General features: G+C 38.2%; 1 non-coding gene across 1 annotated transcript; it reads left to right on the plus strand.

Annotated features, from left to right (window-relative positions):
* The first annotated feature begins 5,308 nt into the window (after positions 1-5,308).
* On the plus strand, positions 5,309-5,415 carry LOC136401959 (U6 spliceosomal RNA). Its single transcript, XR_010750880.1, has one exon. It is a non-coding gene; the product is annotated as a U6 spliceosomal RNA (small nuclear RNA).
* The last annotated feature ends 4,339 nt before the right edge of the window (positions 5,416-9,754 follow it).

Genomic DNA, 9,754 nt, shown 5'->3' on the forward strand with positions numbered 1-9,754 from the left:
TTCTTTCCCTTCTCAGTACTGGTACCTGTGTGCCTTCTTTGGACTTTGCTTAGCCTGCCAGAGCATGCTTTCCTGTGCACATGGAGACTCTGGCCACAATGAAGCAACAACCCAGATGGGCAGAGCATTGCCCCCTGGTGGGCATGCCAGATGGATCCTGGTTGGGCACATGTGGGAGTCTGTTTGACTGCCTCCCGGCTTCTAACTTCAGAAAAAAAAAAGTGGAAATGGTTTAGTGAAACCAGCACTCTGTTACATAACTGGCTGGAAAGGCAGACAATTCAACCTTTCTGAAAAACAGTTTGTTGGTATACACCCAGAAGTTTGTGTATTTCCATTCCCCTTTGCTGAGCATTTTCATTTCTGGGAATATCTACTAAATAAGTTATCCAAAAATCAGATGGAAATTTATACACAATAATATTCTTTGAAACCTCACTTATAATACAAAAACATTTGGGGGAAAAATATAACTGCTTAACAGAAATGAATGGTTAAACTAATCGGGTTCTTTGTATAAGAAAATATGGTATTTTCAGGAATTTAAAATATAACCCCAATATAGCATTGGAGGAAAAGCCCTACACAAACTGGTCAGTAGTATGATCTCACATAGAACTACATGCCTTCTTCTTGACCAGTCTGGTGCGGGCTGAGAGCATCTGATACCTTTGTTTTTGCATCTGCTAGGCCTTCCCCCACTTTCCCAGCTGGCGAATTCTTATTTTTCCTTAAAAATCCAGCTGACACGTCATGCATTCTGTGGAAACTTTTCTTGGGAAGGTGGTACCAAAAAGAAGTTAATCATTCTGACCTAAAAAATACTAAATAAACCACATTTCCTAAGAGTTACTTCCTCCATCAATGCATTGCTCTTTGCAGCCTCTAGCACCCATTGGCAATGGCATCTGAGATGAGACCATTTGCCATTCTGCATCTGTGCTGTCTTGGGGGACCTTTGTGAGGTCTTTTTTTTTTAAGAGAAAGAGAGAGAGAGGGACACGCAGAAGGAAGGGAGAAATAAGCATCAATTCATACTTGTGGCACCTTAGTTGTTCATTGATTGTTTTCTCATATGTGCCTTGACCGGAGGGCTCCAGCTGAGCCAGTGACCCCTTGCTCAAGCCAGCAACCTTGAGCTTCAAGCCAGCGACCTTTGGAATCAAGCAAGTGACCATGGCATCATGTCTATGATCCTACATTCAAGCCAGCAACCCCTCACTCAAGCTGGTGAGGCTGTGCTCAAGTTGGATGAGCCTGTGCTCAGGCCAGCGAGCTCAGGGTTTTGAACCTGGGTCCTCAGTGTCCCAAGCCAATGCTCTATCTACCTGGGTCCTCAGTGTCCCAAGCCAATGCTCTATCTACTGCGCCACCACCTGGTCAGGCCCTCTATGAGGTCTTGTCCAGCAAGGAACAATGTGGATACTTGGTTCACATTTGTAACAGCAGCTTGTAGCTGAGTGCTCTGAGCAAGCTTGTCATAGATGTGTATCATCTTACAAACACCTTTCTACTCCAGAATGCAACACTTTGTAACTGAGATGTTGATACACATTAAAAAATATGGACTTGTGCCACCAGTAATGTGTTAACTATTGGGTGGATTCTATGAATAAAATATATATAAATTGTCATTAGAAACCATAAGGGAACCATAGAAATGACTCGTGTTAATAACACAAACCACAGCCAAGGGCCTGCCTCAGGCAATGTGAAACTACTGCACGGTGTGACAAGTGAAGAGAAGGTGAGTCCTTACCTCTTTGTTGTTTTCTAAACAAATGAGGAATTCTATTAATATAGTCCCTGCACTTGCCTTTAACAAGGTGCCTTCTCCACTGAGGATTACTTGTCTGCCTGCCCAAGCTGTCTGTTATCAGGCACAATGCTATTATTGTTATTATTACTACTTTTTTGCTAGTAATTAGTTGCTAATGACACCAAAACTTACTTTTTATTATCATGACACTTTCTTAATGAACTGGTAGCTTTCAGATAGTCTTACCCCTGCCATTTCTGGCTGTGTACCCTTAGACATATTATGTGACATCCTTGAGAGCCAGTTGGGAAACTTTATAGGAGATATTGGGGACAATAATGAGACCTAATGTTTAATGGAGAAACTGTAAAGATTACATAAGATATTGCATATGAAGTTTTATATACATATCACTTATATGGTAACTGCTCAATATAGGGCAAGCAGTATTAGTTTTGCTATGGTTATTATTGGGTAACTGTGACAAGGAAATAATCTTCTTCTACTTCATAGTTAAGGTAGGTCTCCAGTGTTGGATGTGAGAAGACAGGGAAATCTCTCTGTAGTGACCGTGTATACATAAAGCTTCTAAAAATTGGTCAAGATGGGGGCTGAGCTGGCAAAAGGGTGGTATTGTCCCTCCACTGCCATTCTAGGGGAAGGGACCTTGGCTGTCTGGTACTGGACTACTGTCTTGAAGGCTCTCATCTTGGCTAGTAAGTATATTTTATTAATGCCTTACTTCATAAACATGCAGGAATATCAGTAGTCCAGAAATAGTTTAAGTGGCAAGTCATCAGATCAAGTAACAAGATTCTGATATACCATGAAATAAAACAGAGGCATACCTTAATGGGCTATCTGGGCTTTTATTTCCACAACTCTTTATTTCTCTGTCCAATACAATTTATCACATAGTTGCTGTGTCTTTCTTAATTATTCTCTATGCTCCCAAGGGCAGGAATAGACATCATAATTCATTCATTCAACAAATACTTAGTAAGCAATTGCAGTGGGCCTAGTACTTTTATTGTTGTATCTCCAGTTCCCAGCAGAGTAGCTGGCATATAATTGGTTTATAGTTGTTGAAGTAGTAAGCGGGAAAAGTATGTGGTTTTATGACATGTGAAGAAGGGAATTGCTATGTAAGTAGTGGGAGAATCCAACATTCAAAGAAGGAGGAGAACAGTTAGATGATTCCTCTAGAATGAAGACATGCTACAAGCAAAAAAACCCCAGATAATTTGTATTTCTTGTACAATTTGAGAAGATGCCTTTGAATAAACTGAAGCTATTGGTATCTAAGAGCCTCAGATAGCTATCAGAGTAACATTAAACATATCAGTGAGCAGGTGCTAGATATATCCTGGTATCCACAATGTCCATTTTCTCTTAGAGTACTTGGATTTCAATATAATACTTGTTTAGTGAGAATAAAATGTAAGGCAATATTGAGATTATAATAACTACATACAATTGAAAAAAATCAAAATTATGCAAGAGCTGAGGATTTGATTAGTGTTTTTTTTATATTTCTTATATATAGATATGTATGATCAATAGGTAGGTTAGAAATATAAGAGATAAAACCTGGTTTGAAATTTTTAATTTTAATTTTGCAAAAAATTTATTTTTTATTATACCTGAATTTTTGGAGTTTCCATTACCTTTTCTGTTTGTTTAGAAATAGTCACCTAACTTTAACTCCAGAATCTAACCTGTTGCATGTGTGCAAGCCTTTTGTCCAGTGTTACTAAAACCCAGCAGGAAGCACCTACGCAGTGCAGCTTGTCCATGAGGGATGAGTTTCCTTCTGGTGTTCTGTGAATTCCTTGTAGTTTTATGAGCTCAAGGAAATAGTGTTCATTTGTTATGAAAGCTGTTGACTTAAGAGTCATGGTTTGTGCAAATAGGATCACAACGTACTCTACAAATGAAATTAAACTCATCCTTCACCACGCTGTCTTTAGTAGTACCTGCTGCTGGAGTAGAGCCCAAATGGCAGTGTCTGTGTTAAGAACAATGGCATTTACTACTGGTTTTAGAGAGCCCAGAGGTCCTACTGGCTTCTTTTTATTCAACTCTAGTCCTGAAATGTCATTTTTAAAAATGTTTAAAGACTTTCATAAATACTGCTAATGTTAAAAATTTCAACCTGGCATTAAAGATCTGAGAAAATACTTTGAAAGGAAAAGGAGAAAGTAATAAGAAAACTTGCAAAATAGGTAAAGAGAAGTTATTCATGCATAAGAGATTTTCAAAAGAAAGAATAAATACTATGGTAGCTGGAGCTATTGAAATCTTTACTTGTTTATCAATTCTGCCAAGACTTAGCTCTTATATTTTATTATTTCCTAAGTAAAATCCAAGTCTAAATGAGAAGAAATGATAACTAGGTACAGTGGTTGATATTATGATACATTAGATAGTTATTCAGCAAATAGTTTAAACATTCTCTCCCCATTAAGGTTGGGTTTGGCTGTGTGACTTGCTTTGCTTTTGATGGTCAAGAACTATAAAAGGTCTGATATTTCATTCTATTGCAAGCTAATAAATTATTCTGTCACAGTTTCATGGATGGTAGTAAGAAACATGAGACTCCTGTGACAGAGACAAGGATCTTTATTACAGTAATAACAGTAGCTATAGTATCAGCATTTTCTTGTGTCAGTTCCCCAAGCCCTAGTTCCCATAGGGTGGTATGCAGAGGGCCAGCTGACATCTGCAGCCACAGTCAGTAGCATTACAAGAAAAAAACCCTGAGTTTAAGGCACCCTAATTTTGTATAATGGTCAGTCAGCATGTCTGCCTTTTCTTTTGGAGGATGACCCTATTTTTATTTTCTAAGATGATTTGCTTTATATCCTTCAAAAGATAATATACAATAAAGGCAGTCAATGCTTCTGAATAAAAGATGTGCAAAAATGAGTGATCCATGGAGCATTGTCTCCCAAAACTAGCTCTGCCAGGAGATCTCTCTTGCCATGTGGGGTAGAGCTCAGGCAAACTATAACCTGCCATTGGGGCTACCATAGCTAAAGTCACTCTGAATCATCTGAATAGCAGTCAGCAAGAAAATATATAAATGTGAGAATAAATGTTCATGGCTAGGTTGGTTTTACTTGGCACTGTTTCTGCAACAACTAAGTGATACATAAATTGGAAAGGAAATGAGGTGATGTCATATCAAACCCTTAAACATTTGGCTTGGCTTTGTCTTTGGGACCACACAGTGATTAATGAGGAAACTATTATAAGGGGTTGAAAGAAATGATGATCTGTGTTATAAAGTGACAAATATTTGATAAAATTGTGGTTATAGTAACTTAGAAGACAGAAAATATGTACCTACTCAATTTATAACATTCTGTTAGAAGATTTTAAAAGCATGAGCTAATGGCTACTGATGACATTTTATAAAGTACTATAGAAAAAAGGTAAGCTCAGTAAAATTGGTTGGTTGGTTTGCAAGGAGGATTTAAAGGGACTGTTTAGGCCCAGAAATACCAAGTGTGAAAAAAAAAATATTTTAGAAGCAAAGCAAAGACGGTACTTGCTTCAGCAGCACACATACTAAAATTGGAATGATATAGGGAAGATTATTATGGCCCCTGTGTAAGAATGACATGCAAATTCATGAAGCATTCCATATTTTTAATAGCCAGAAGGAAAAAGGGATGGAGGTAGGGGGAAGGGGAAAAGGGTGAGAAATGGGGGTGGAAAGACTTTGCATGGGGCATGGGGGCCATGATGCAGGCTATGCAGGGTGTTATATTGAGTGGGACACTTGAAACCATGTCAACAGAATAAATTGAAAATTAAAATAATTAAAAAAAATCTTAAAGTCCACAAACTAGGTTGCTGTATAAGAGAGGACCCTCTAATGCATTCCAAATCCTTATGTAGGTGACTTTTTGATTTTATGTGCAACTTCTTTCTTCCAACTGAGCCAATGAGTAAGGCTGGCTTATTCTATTTCACAACAGTAATGGCACTTGACTTTTGATTTAATTTATGTGATAGAATTTCTTATAGTGAAACAAGAAAATGATATCAAAATTAAAGTCTCTTAATAAAACAAAATAAATAAAAGCAAAGATGTGATCATTACAGAGACCAAATTAACTATGGATTTAATATTCTTTATTAAGACATATGAACAAAGTACCTATAGTTAAGTCTAGGGAGAGACACAGCTTGGAAAGAGTCGTGGGTGTGACTATTGACACTTGGATTTAACCAAATTAAGTACATAAAAAACAAACCAAGCTTTTGAAGAACCTGTGTTAGCAAAAGTGCCACTCACCTAAACTAAAAAGACAGACTATTTCATATTTAAAAAGACCTCTTGCTTACCAATTTTATATAGTCAGGAATTGAGCTAAGAAAAACAAAATGCCACCCCCCCAATAGAAAACAAACTCTCCTGAGCCACCAACAAAACCTTGTTTTCAAATCCCCTCTTCAGAATTAGTCAAGCAGCAAGATGGCAGGGGAGGGACCTCCAAGGGGGCCAGCTGAAAGTCTATGGAGAAAAATCAACTGATAGCCACTCCTAGGGAACAGAACTAGTCTTATCAAAAAACATGATCACAATTCTGTTATTTATGGGTTCCATATTAGCTGAGAACAGAACAAATCACCTTTTTTCAACTCACATGATTGTGCTGGTAAAGGTTCCCATTGAGTATCCTTGCTCATCTCCCTCCTGTGGGTGTGCACAGGTATCGTTCACTATTGCTCTTCTTCCTCCTAGTCACATTACAGAATAGATCCTATTTTGGTTCATCTTTTGGGCAAGAGCAGTTAGCAAGCAATGATTTAAGTTCCCTACTCAATTTTAAGACTTGACAACATTTGCTCCACCGGGTTCCAGAATTGCAATGAACAAGTGATGGCTACATACTCCTTTTTTAAAAATAGGAATACTTATTGTGGATATCTTATCCAAGTTTTGTCATTGTATATTGATGGGTGGGAGCAGATAACTTGTGTTTTTGTTTCATAGATCAGTGGGTTAAAAGGATCTATATTTAGAACATGTATATCATAATTTTGAGCCCAATGCCATTATTTTAGGAGTATAATGGACATGTGGGAAAATAGAGAATATGTGAAAACTAAAGGGTGGATTCTGGTAAATTGGTTAATTCTTAAGCAAATATTCCCTCAGCCCAACTCCCTGGGAAGAGCATATACTCCTTTTCTTGACATTGGGCTTGACAGCGATTTACTTGGTCAATGAGACATTAGAGGATGTGATGCAAGAAGAGGTTTAAAATGCATTTGCATGGTTGGGCTTACTCTCTTGCACTTTGGCCCTTGCCCAGGAGTGGCTGCATGAACTATGGACTAGCACATGCCCAGTAGCTGCTGGCCATCCAGCCTGGGCTCCGGCATTAGATGTGTAGAGCAGATGGGTCTCCAACCCACAGACCGGCAGTCGAAAGCAGAACTGCCTCAGCCAACCTGCAGATGCTAGAAAGTAAGAAATGCTCTTTGGTATGCCACTGAGATTTTATGATTATTTTCCTTGCAGAAAAAGATGGCTTCATTTAAAGATAGGAAATGCTTATTTTTTGAAGAGAATAATGACAATGTAATCGATTGCGGGTGGTGGTAACAGGGCAAGAACTGAATCCCAGGCCTGTTTAGATATCCAGAGAGTTTGAAAACAGCAATGAGTTTTCAAAGAAGTCTATGGCCTTCTGAAACCATCTATTTCTCAATCTTTGGAGTTGAATGATTATATTAAACTTCTATTCTATCCCATGCATCCTTATTTGAGGGTTCCTACAATGAAATTCTCAGTGTTTGTTTGTTTGCAGTATGTTAAGTGTTGGCATCCAGTACCCCTGAGAAGAATGAGCACGAGTGGAATTTGGGCTCACTTGGAGTGCAGTGACTTAGCAGTTGATCACATTTTTCAGAATCCTATTTGCAAGCTTAGGAAATTACTGCACGCAGCTCACCATATGGCACAACTGATTTTTCTAAGGGGACTATTGTATTTGAAAAATCAAAAACACTCACTAAATTCCCAAATCCCTTTTCTTCTCTCTCTGCTGTCACAGTTTCCATGACTACATTTCACAGGTCCATATTACTTTTAAATGTAAATGATTTCTACTGAACAACACTGTGTATTGTAGAATTTTCAGAAGCAAGAAAGTGAGAGAGATGTTTACTCTTCTGGGAACATGGTGTGTGCCGATTTCCACCACTCTGTCTGGGATTGGGTATGACACAAATGAGAAATGTTTTTAAAACCTGAGTTCTCAAAATTTTAAGATGACGCCTCTGAAAGTCTATGGATATTGAAAATAAAAAACTTTAAATGACAGATGTGGGTTGGTGAGAGTAAACTTATATGCAATGAGTTGGACTCTTATAACTCCTAACAGCCCTTAAATATTCTCCTTCTCTTTTATCTTTGTGCCTTAAGGTATGTTCTCAGCACTGATTTTTTTTGGGTGGGAGAAGAGACAGTAGCATAAATTTTCCCTTTATGGAGTTCCTAGAATAAAAAAGGCAGGTAAACATTTTTTTCTTGTATTAGGAAAGGGAATGTTGAATTTAATTCTATGCCTACTTCTTAAAAACACTCCTTGGAGCTGGACTTCCCTAACATACCTTCCATTTTACTGAGGACCATATGTTGTTTTCAGTTGCATGACTGCTGACTAGTCCATGAAGTTATTATTGTGTTTCAAATGAACGCAACTCAGCTTCTGGCAGGCTGCTTCCACTGCCAGGCATCTTCATCGGTGTATTTTTTAAGCTCCAATGCAAGGGACTTGTAGAGATGTTACTCAAAAAGGACACTCCAAATGTGCCCCATCTTGCAAATAGACATCATTGCACAGAAGCTTCCCACTCCTGTAGAATAACATCATGCTGTTTCAAGAGGACTAATACTTAAAAGGTAGGTTTGATATAAATGGGCATTACTTGTTTTCACTTGCACATGTCAAAGTTGAATGTTTTTCCTTGTTGGCAATTAGCATAACTAAAATTGGCCTGATGTTATCAGGACAGTCTCTATATTGTACACGGGAAGTTTTCCTAGGTTTTTTAGTTGCAGTCTGTACTTTGAAAAATCAATGTTGAGCAGAGCAAGAATTGGATGACCTGACAGTGTATAGGCTACATCAGAAGCTACTCTTGCTATCTGAAAGTCCTAGATTTTTGTGTTCTATTTCTTACTAAAGGGAGGCAGGGCACTGATGTGAAGAGAGCCTTATTGCATTTCCAGTTTCTCTTCAACTCTTGAAAGCCAAATTTTCCAATGAGGTTGAAGTGTGTTGCTATGAGGTGGTAGGGTCATCCTTGCAGAAATTGCTGCTTCTACAGAATTCTAGCTCCTACTTGTTTCTCTCCTTCTTAATTCAGGAAAATCAGTTGATAAGCATGTAGCAAGAGAAATTGGTAAACACTGGCTGTGCAGTAAGGGTTGTATGAGGGGAACTGCATTTGTGTGTGTGAATTCCTCCTTTTGTGACTGTTTGTGTAAAACTGCTTGTATGCCTTGGTATACATGGAAATTTTATTAGTAATATGTATTTCATGAGATCCCAAGGAAAACTTAGGATTCTAAAAATGAACAAAAATTTTGCTCAGACAGATGAACAAGAAGAACATGTATTGCACTTGAGGATGGTGAGGGGACTTCAGTGAAAATGGGGCAGTAAGGACCTCCAGAAATTCTCTCCTCCACTAAAGCAATGAAAATACTGGCAAAAATAGTCAAAGTCAACTTTTTCAGAAATCTGCTCATTATAAAAAAAGCTTGGAGAATTCGGGGAGTCTTATTCAAGAAAAAAATGGCTGAATCTCAGTAAGAACAGTGAATTCTGTGACATTTTAACCTGCCTTATTCTTATTTCCTGTCCCCTGTTCTGTGCTAGTGTTGGAGAGGAACAGCTCCTAATCTCAGCTCACTCAGTGCAGATAGCTTTTTCCCCAGGGGCATTTTAAGCAGGGGCAATTGTTTAA

This window comes from Saccopteryx leptura, chromosome 3 (assembly GCF_036850995.1).
Source record: "Saccopteryx leptura isolate mSacLep1 chromosome 3, mSacLep1_pri_phased_curated, whole genome shotgun sequence".
NCBI lineage: Eukaryota > Metazoa > Chordata > Mammalia > Chiroptera > Emballonuridae > Saccopteryx > Saccopteryx leptura.